Source organism: Heterodontus francisci, chromosome 29, assembly GCF_036365525.1.
Source record: "Heterodontus francisci isolate sHetFra1 chromosome 29, sHetFra1.hap1, whole genome shotgun sequence".
Lineage (NCBI taxonomy): Eukaryota > Metazoa > Chordata > Chondrichthyes > Heterodontiformes > Heterodontidae > Heterodontus > Heterodontus francisci.
In genome coordinates this window covers 41,899,447-41,908,733 of record NC_090399.1, presented here as the reverse complement: position 1 = coordinate 41,908,733, position 9,287 = coordinate 41,899,447, and the positions used below count along the sequence as shown (strand labels likewise).

The 9,287-nt window shown below is 46.2% G+C and overlaps 1 pseudogene; it reads left to right on the top strand.

The window, feature by feature from the left end:
• Positions 1-385: 385 nt before the first annotated feature.
• Positions 386-8,797, top strand: LOC137345798 (netrin-G1-like; annotated as a pseudogene).
• The last annotated feature ends 490 nt before the right edge of the window (positions 8,798-9,287 follow it).

Here is a 9,287-nt window from a genome sequence, read left to right as displayed (position 1 = left end):
ATATTTGTTTTTGTCTGTTTTATTTTCTCATAGAGCTTGAAAGAGTAAATCTCTTTTTTTTGGTGTGTTTGTGTGTGTGTGTGTGTGTGTGTGTGTGTGTGAGTGTGTGTGTGTGTGTGAGAGAGAGAGGGGCTATGGGAACATATATTTCAATTTGTGTGTTATTGCTTTGCTTCGTTACTGGATAAAACTTGTTTTATAATAAACTAATAATTTTGTTGTTTACTGAAGAAAACTGGTTGGTGTATTTTATTTTGGGATAAAAATAGAATCTCTGATCTATGATTGACCATATTGCTAACTGGGAAATAAATTAAATGTATGTTGTGACCTGTGGAGAAGTGGAACTATAAAAACAGTGCACTCCTCCTGACCCGGTCATGACATGTATCTAACTCGTGCTGTATCTGTTCTGGCAGTGTTTGATGGGACAGTGTAGAGGGAGCTTTACTCTGTATCTAACCCATTTTGTTCCTGTCTCCATTTCCAGGAGAACCCGTACATGTGCAACAACAAGTGGCTTTGGAGAGAGTACAGAAGAGGTTTACTAAGATGTTGCCTGGTCTGGAGGGCATTACCTATGAGGAGAGGTTGGATAAACTCGGATTGTTTTCACTGGAACGACGGAGCTGGAGGGACGACATGATAGAGGTTTACAAAGTTATGAGTGGCATGGACAGAGTGGATAGTCAGAAGCTTTTTCCCAGGGTGGAAGAGTCAGTTACTAGGGGACATAGGTTTAAGCTGAGAGGGGATGTGCGAGGCAAGTTTTTTGCATAGAGGGTGGCAAGTGCCTGGAACTTGCTACCGGGGGAGGTGGTGGAGGCAGGTATGATAGCGGCGTTTAAGAGGCATCTTGACAAATACATGAATAGGATGGGAATAGAGGGATACGGACCCCAGACTGCAGAAGGTTTTAGTTTCGGCAGGCATCAAAATCGGCGCAGGCTTGGAGGGTCGAATGGCCTGTTCCTGTGCTGTACTGTTCTTTGTCCTTTGGTCTTTGAGTGTGACGCTCGCACGCCCAAGCTCGTACACCCGCCTGAGCTGATGCTGGATGACGAGGGGCGGATTCCCAACACCTTTTGGCAAAGTGTCTCCTGGAGGAGTTTCCCCGAGCCGCTCCTGGTCAACATTACTCTGTCCTGGGGCAAGAGCATCGAGCTGACCGAGGACATAGTCATCACCTTCGAGACAGGCCGGCCGGAGCAGATGGTCCCAGAGAAGTCTCTGGACCATGGCCGGACGTGGCAGCCCGACCAGAGCCGACTGCCTCAACTCCTTCGGGATGGAGCCGAGAAGGGCCCGGGATCTGAGGCCGGCCTCGGTGCTGGACATCATCTGTACGGAGGAGTACTCCAGGGGCTATGTGGAGAAGATGGTCCGCTTCGTGATCCAGGAGCATTTTGCCCTGTTTGGGGGACCCCGTCTCCGTGACATGGCCTCACTGTACGGCCAGCTGGACACCACCAAGGATCTGAGGGACTTCTTCACCCTGACCGACCTGCGGCTCAGGCTGCTCCGGCCGGCCACTGGGCCCACCAGTGTTGACCCACTCAACCTCTCCAAATACTTCTACGCCATCTCCAACCTGGACATCCGCGGGCGGTGAGAGCTTCTCAACTCTTCTGGACAGAGTCACTGACCCCACACTTCACATCCAGGCAGCACCGGGTCAGGGTCAACATCTGGGGGCGGCACGATCAGGGTCAACATCTGGGACAGGGCCACGATCAGGGCCAATATCTGGGATCACTCTCACTCTGTCGGAGATTCCCGGAGGGTGAGAGCTTCTCACTGTTTCTGCTCAGACTCACTGATGTGAGCACTCGGTAACTGGTGAGGTTTTACAGTGATAGATCGGGATCCCTCCCTCGGCCCACTCAGCACTGTCAGCTGCCCCTGTGTGGACTGTAAAAGCTTCCCTGAATGTCTCTGTGACAGTCTGTACAGAGCAGCACTGTGACAGCTCCCCCTGTCCCTGGTGATGGGCTTGTTAGTGAGCTTTCAGAGTCCTGCTGGCTGGCTCACCATGAGGGAGCCGTTTCCTGCTCAGTGTTCAGCCAATCGAGCAGCACGGAGCGAGCAGAATCTGTCCCTTTACTCTCAACACTGCCTACATCCAGTCTCATCAGGATTCAGAGAATCAGACAGCACAGAAGGAGGCCATTCATCCCATCGTGCCTGTGCTGGCTCTTTGAAAGAGCTATTCAATTAGTTCCACTCCCCTGCTCTTTCCCTTTAGACCTGTAAATTTTCCCCTTGTAGTATTGAATGTTATTATTGGATTTTCCAGTGCCCTTTCAGGCAGAACATTCCAGATCACAACAACTCGCTGTGTAAATAAAATTCTCCTCCTCTCCCCCTCTGGTTCTTTTACCAAATCCCTTCAATCTGTCTCTCTCTGGTCACCGACCCTCCTGCCACTGGAAACAGTTTCTCCTTATTTACTCGATCAAAGCCGCTGATGATTTAATGAATGATTCTGACTGAACACTTCCTTCCTGTTCAATCTATATTCAGTCTCGATCAGTGAATTCCCATTCGCCCATCACACAATCTCCGGGACTCGGAGCCATTACCTCATTATTCTACACTCAGCTTCTGGGAGACTCACTCGAGCTTTTAGTCCAGGAGAATCTTCAGACACTAATTAGAGAATAGGAGCAGGAAAATGTTTACGATGCCGTTCATTTGACTCCAAGGAACTGTCCGTGTTTTGCTTAGTTTGGTAAATATTTCACAGAACTGTGAATTGACAAACTGTGCAATGTCCAATCTGCAGATATTGAAGCTTCTCCTTCGCAGTGAGTTAAACAGCGGCTCGATGTTGTTAATACAGAGTCAGCGAGAGCAGTGTTCTCACGCTTCACGGCAGAGAGACGGGTCCAACACTTTGGGCCTTTCCAAATCACACTTACTAAACAACAACAACTTGTATTTATATAGCACTTTTAACATAGTAAAACATCCCAAACTGCTTCACAGGAGAGTAAATCAGACCAAATATGCCACTGAGATCCAAAAGGAGATATTAGGACAGGTGACCAAAAGCTTGCTAAAGAGGTCAGTATTAAAGAGTGTTTTAAAGGAAGAGAGAGAGGGGTAGAGAGATGGACAGGTTTAGGGAGGGAATTCCAGAGCTTTGGGCCCAGGCAACTGGAGGCACAGCTACTATCAGTGGAGCAATGGATTCGCTGTCAATGTGTGAGAGATCCCAGGTTCAAATCCCAGATCAACCCCCAATTAAAATATGTTGAAACCATGCAGGACAAAGCCCCCAGCTAAGATATATGATTCTGATTGCAGTGGGAGCAATGCACTGTTAATTCAGTCCCGTTGCTCCACAGGTCACAGCATATTTTTTAAGCTTTCCAAATCAGAAAAAGCAACCAAATTGAACACCATGGTAACCCCCAAATATAGTGGAACTAACCAAGTATCTTTAGATAACAACAAATGAACTATTTTTTAAAATCTGAAACGTGACTATGATAAACCAATGTCTAAAGATGTTATAACTTCTTGTTAAAAAAACTAACTCTCGCATTCACATATATATACTAAAAATTAACAGTACTTCAGTTTTTAATTAGTTGACTGAAAAAGTAGTCTTTGCAAGTTACATTCCTGACAAATAGAGTCTTCCAATATAGAAAAAGTCAAAGGTCGCTTGAAGTCTTCACAGTGATCCGATGGAAATTAAAGGTCCTTCAAAGATAGGAACTCAGCAGTTCAGTTTGGCTTTTGGATCATTAAATAGTGCGCTTCAATGATGAACACAGCAATACCGATACTTTGTGAAGAAAAGCTTTTCTTATTTTTCTTTGGGAATTAAATTGGCTTGAAGCTTTGTAGAATTTTGAGAGAGAGAAATAACACAGCTTCTTCAGTTCAAATTACCTCAGAACTCTGTGTGCTTAAAACCAGTTTTTGCCAGCAAGTTTCAAAAGTCAAACTGCAATATTGAATCATGTGTCCTCTCTCTCCTGCTGTTGTTGCTTGGCAACCAGTTTGCAATCTGGCAGAGTGAGTGTCCGGTACTTTCTGTCTTAAAGGTGCACTAATACTTTCACAGTCTTAAAGGCACACACAATATTTCCGAGGAGAAAAAAACAAGAGCGTGACAATGCGATTGTGTCCGTTAGAATATTTAAAAAAAATTTCACCAGCAGGTTGTCCCTGACTTCAGTCCCGAACCTGCCTTTTCCCAGTCTGTGCCTGTGTCCCGATCTAGCCAACTGATCCCAAACCCCACACTCTGCTTCCTTTTTCTATCCTGAATCACTGATATCCACTCCTGTCAGTTTTCCTGTCACATTTCTTGGAGATTTCTATTGAAAAGAAGAGTTGTTTGTTCTGTAAACCACACTCATTCTATCACTGAATGTTGCTCATTCACCTGATCTGAAGCTGGAGTTCCCGGTGAACTAACACTGGAACCAGTGGGGAGAAAAATGTTAGAGTTTCCAGAGCTAAGCTGGTAAAGGGGGAGCGGAGTCCCGGAGCGGAGAGTCCGCTGTCGAACAGAGCTGATCAGGTTATTTTAAACCAGCTTGTTGTTGTTTGTTACCAGGTGAAAGTGCAATCTTCACACCAACAACTGTATCTTGGAGAAGGGGAAGCTGAGTTGTGAGTGTGAACACAACATGACGGGGCCGGACTGCGGGAGATGTAAGAAAGGTTTTCAAGGCCGACGGTGGACAGCGGGCTCGTACCTCCCAATCCCCAAAGGGACGGCCAATGTCTGTGAGTAACGAGCGCTTCTCCGGCCCAGCCCAGTGCCGGCGGAAGATTCACTTCATATTTCATTCTCATCGTAACTCCCAGCAATGCATCAATTCCAAAATACAACCCAATGGATGTTTGTGATTGTGTTAATGTGTAAACAGAGACTGACAGTGGGAGATTGTACAGACTCAGAATCAGAGAATCAGACAGCACAGAAGGAGGACATTCGGCCCATCGTGCCTGTGCCAGCTCTTTGAAAGATCTATCCAATTAATCCCACTCTCCTGCTCTTTCCCCATAACCCTGTAAATTCATCCTTTTCAAGTATTTACTCAATTCCCTTTTGAAAGTTATCATTGAATCTGCTTCCACCGCCCTTTCAGGCAGAACATTCCAGATCACAATAACTCGCTGTGTAAAAATAAAATTCTCCTCCTCTCCCCCTCTGGTTCTTTACTAATTCTCTTCAATCTGTGTCCTCTGGTCACTGACCCTCCTGCCACTGGAAACACTTTCTCCTTATTTACTCCATCAAAACCCTTCAGGATTTTGAAGCCTCTCTCAGTGAGTAAACAAGGTGGAATTGCTGACATGATGTAGAGGGTGAGGTTAGAATAGTCGTATGGGTTAAGTGTGATGAAATCTCACTCGGGACACACACACAGATCCAGAGGTAGCAGTGAGGTGGAGACTGATGTGTGAATGGAATGTTAACAGCTGGACGAACATCTGGGGAACAGCTGGAGAGGGTGAAAGGAGAATAAGCCTCTGTGTAATAAATATCTGAAGCAGATCAGGAAGTGAAGGTTGTGAGGGATATCTGTGGTCATTGCTGTGTGTGGAATGTCCCGAGATCAGGAAACAGAGAGTGACACAAATGGGCAGTGGGGGAGGGGTCTATGTGATTACTGACCCCCTTACGTATAAACCCTGCTCACTTACACATTAATCACACGTAGTGGGAACGTACTTACACACTAACCTCACACTCACCTTCTGTGAGCACTTTAGTAACTCGACCTGGTCTCACCTCGAGCTGGTGTGAATACCCAATGAGATCTTTGTTTGTGAGTTTGAGTGAGGTCGATCGCATGAACACTCCATGTGATGGATTGTATTCGTGTGTTTATTAATAAAGATTGTTAATCAAACGTCTATCTAACTCTTTGTTTTTCTCTTTCTCTCTCCAAGCCTCCCTGACACTGTCGCCAGTGACCGTAAGTAAGATCTACGCTCTCTGACCTGTGACCTGCTGACCCAGAGCATATTTCTGTATCGGGATTGAACCGTTCCCCTCAAACTTCCCTTGTCCCTCACTGACCGAGGAACAGGTTTAGGTGTGAACGGGGGGGTGAGTGAGGAACAGGTGTAGGTGTGAATGGGGAGTGAGTGTGAACAGGTGTAGGTGTGAACGGGGAGTGAGTGTGAGCAGGTGTAGGTGTGAACAGGGACTGGGATCTGAAATCTGCTTGTTTGTGTCTGTGGAGTAAAGTTTAATCTCCTCGATCGGTGAAGCAGATACGAAGCAGTAATATATACGACACTCATCTGAGCTAAGAGGAAAGTGTGTCTTAACTCAGACTTAGTGAGAACATTCAGTGGGAAGTGGAGGGAATATTTGTAGGAAGCCTGAGACCAGGATCAATGGGAACCAGTTGTAATTCCATTATCCCAGACATAGGACTGGGAACTGGATGAGTGTCTCGGAACTCAATCTGTTCACCCTTGTTCCCAGATTTTTCATCAACGTGTTCCTGTTTATTTAACCTTTCACATGCTGCCCATCTCTTTCCAAACCATCCGTTACATTGAATCCCCAAACCCACACTCACACTGACCGAAAGTGACCATAACTCACCACACTGACCGGAAGTGACCATACCTCCCCACAATGGCCAGGAGTGACCATAACTCTTTCCACTGACTGGGAGTGCGATACTGGAGCAGGAACATGTGGGTACTGGACCTTCAGCTGCCTGGACCTTAAGCTCTGAAATTCCTTCCCTAAACCTCTCTTCCTCTCCACCTGTCTCTCCTCCTCTAAGATGCTCCTTAAAACCTATCTCTTTGACTGAGTTTTTGGTCCCCGTCCTAATATCTCCTCCTGTGTCTGGGTGCCAGTTTTTGTCTTATTGGTGATGAGGTGGAGATGAACAAGCTGTTTGTTTGTCTCTCGGAGCCTCTTGCAGTGGTGGACAGTCTCCACTCGATGTGTGTGTGTACACAGTACAGATGTTGTGTTCAGACTGTGTGTTGTTCTCCAACTGGGATTAATAATTGCTGATTTCTCCTGACACATGCAGCTGACCCAAAGCTGGGTCACACACGGCCAAGTATCTCATCACTAGAGGTTGCAAACCCAAAGCAAAGTAGGAGCTCGCAAACAATGTGGCTGGATTAGAGCAGAAAAAGAAAGCACGACTTTCAATTATACAGAACTCCCTCAGGACTGACGCTGTGACAGTGCAGCACTCACACAGTGCTGACCCTGTGACAGTGCAGCACTCACACAGTGCTGACCCTGTGACAGTGCAGCACTCACACAGTGCTGACCCTGTGACAGTGCAGCACTCACACAGTGCTGGCCCTGTGACAGTGCAGCACTCACACAGTGCTGACCCTGTGACAGTGCAGCACTCACTCAGTGCTGACCCTGTGACAGTGCAGCACTCACTCAGTGCTGACCCTGTGACAGTGCAGCACTCCCTCAGCACGGACTCTCTGACAATGCAGCACTCCCTCAGTACTGACCCTCCGACAGTCTCCCAGCATCAATCCTTGTGGAACATTACTTCCCAACTTGTGCCAGTCTGAGTAACTGGCTTTAACCTCTGCTCTCTGTTTACTCTTTCTTCGCCAAATCGTTATCCATTCTGCTGCAACCCCGCTCACTCCAAATGTTCTGAATTCAATCGTCAGTCTACGATGTGGTACCTGATGAAAGTCTAAATATATAACATCAACTACATTACCCACATTGACTCTTTCTATGGCTTCTTCAAAGAGTTCAATAAGGTTGGTTATGCTTGACCTTCCATTTTGGAATCTATGCTGATCACACGTTATTATAGTTTTAGTTTCTGAATGTTTTTCTATCATATCTTTGAGTAAGGATTCCATTATCTTTCCTCCCACTGATGTTAAGCTCATTGGTCTATTGTTCCCTTGACATGTTCTATTACCCTTTTAAATATAGAAATCACATGATCTGTCTGCCTGTCCTCTTAATGAATTTCTAATTCCACTGTAACAGAGCCTCTGTTATCTCTTCCCTAACTGCTTATAATATTTGCAGATACAATCCATCTGGGTCAGGGGTTTTATCCTCTCTAAGTTTGATTCGTTTATCAATTATCTCCTCCCTTTCTATCTTTATATCTTTTTGATTTCTTCCTCTGATGGTCATCTCCATCATGTTAGTCTCCCTGGTAAATCCCGAGGCAAAGTAATTATTTCATATTTCTGCCATTTTACTGTCATTACCTGTGAGTTTGTAGTGTTTATCCCTGAGTGACCCGATCCCTGTCCTGATTTTCTATTAGTTATTTCTGTGTCTTTCCAATACTTTACGAATTAATTTTATATTCCTTGATAATTTAATTCCAAAGTTTCTCTTTCTTTTTCTAATTGTTTCTTCATATCTTTCCGAACCCTTATATATTCCCTTTGGAATCTGCTCTGATTATTCTTTATTAATATTCTCAGTGTCTGGATGTTTTTATAATAAAATGTTGTTGTAAAAGTGAAACACTGGGAGTGGTGACAGTTGAAACAATCTGTAACATGGGGAGATTTTCAATGATCTGAACCTTTCTTTTTTCTGCCTCTTGCAGTGGGTGTGTGTGATAACTTGCTGACACGGTGTGAGAATGGAGGAGTGTGTGAGGACAATGGGAGGTGTCTCTGCCCCGCTCCCTACACCCGCCTCCTGTGTGAAAAAGTCCAGTGCAGGAAGGAAGCGGGAGGATGTGTCTCCCAATCCCCCGGCCGGGACCCCACCTTACACCGGGTGCTGCTGTCACTGACTGCACTGCTAACCACTGCTAACGGCCGCCCGCCGCTCTGACCCACTTCCAGCGCCATGGCAGCTCACCGGAAGGTGCGAAGAGAACAGGAGAATCCAGCATTTACTGCGTCTCCGTTAAAACAGGCTCCCATCCCCCGCACTCCCGGGAAAGGCAAACTGGAACCGAGGCCTGAGCCCAGACACCCAGCCAGCTCGACTGGATCTCAGAGCCCAGAAGGAATGGGCAGTCAGTGGGGACTGGACTCTCTGACTCCCCACGTCACCGAGGCAGCTGCTAATATTCATTCTCCAATCGCCAGCCGCTCGTCCCATGTCGAGCTTTGGGACAAAGAAACAAAGAAAGGACTTGGATTTCTACAGAACCTTTCACCACCTCAGGACGTCCCAAAGTGCTTTACAGTCAATGAAGGACCTTTTCAACAAACAGCAATGTAATCATGAGCAGATAATCTGTTTTAGTGATGTTGGTTGTCGGATAAATATTGGTCAGGACACCAGGGAGAACTCCCCTGCTCTTCTTCAAATAGTG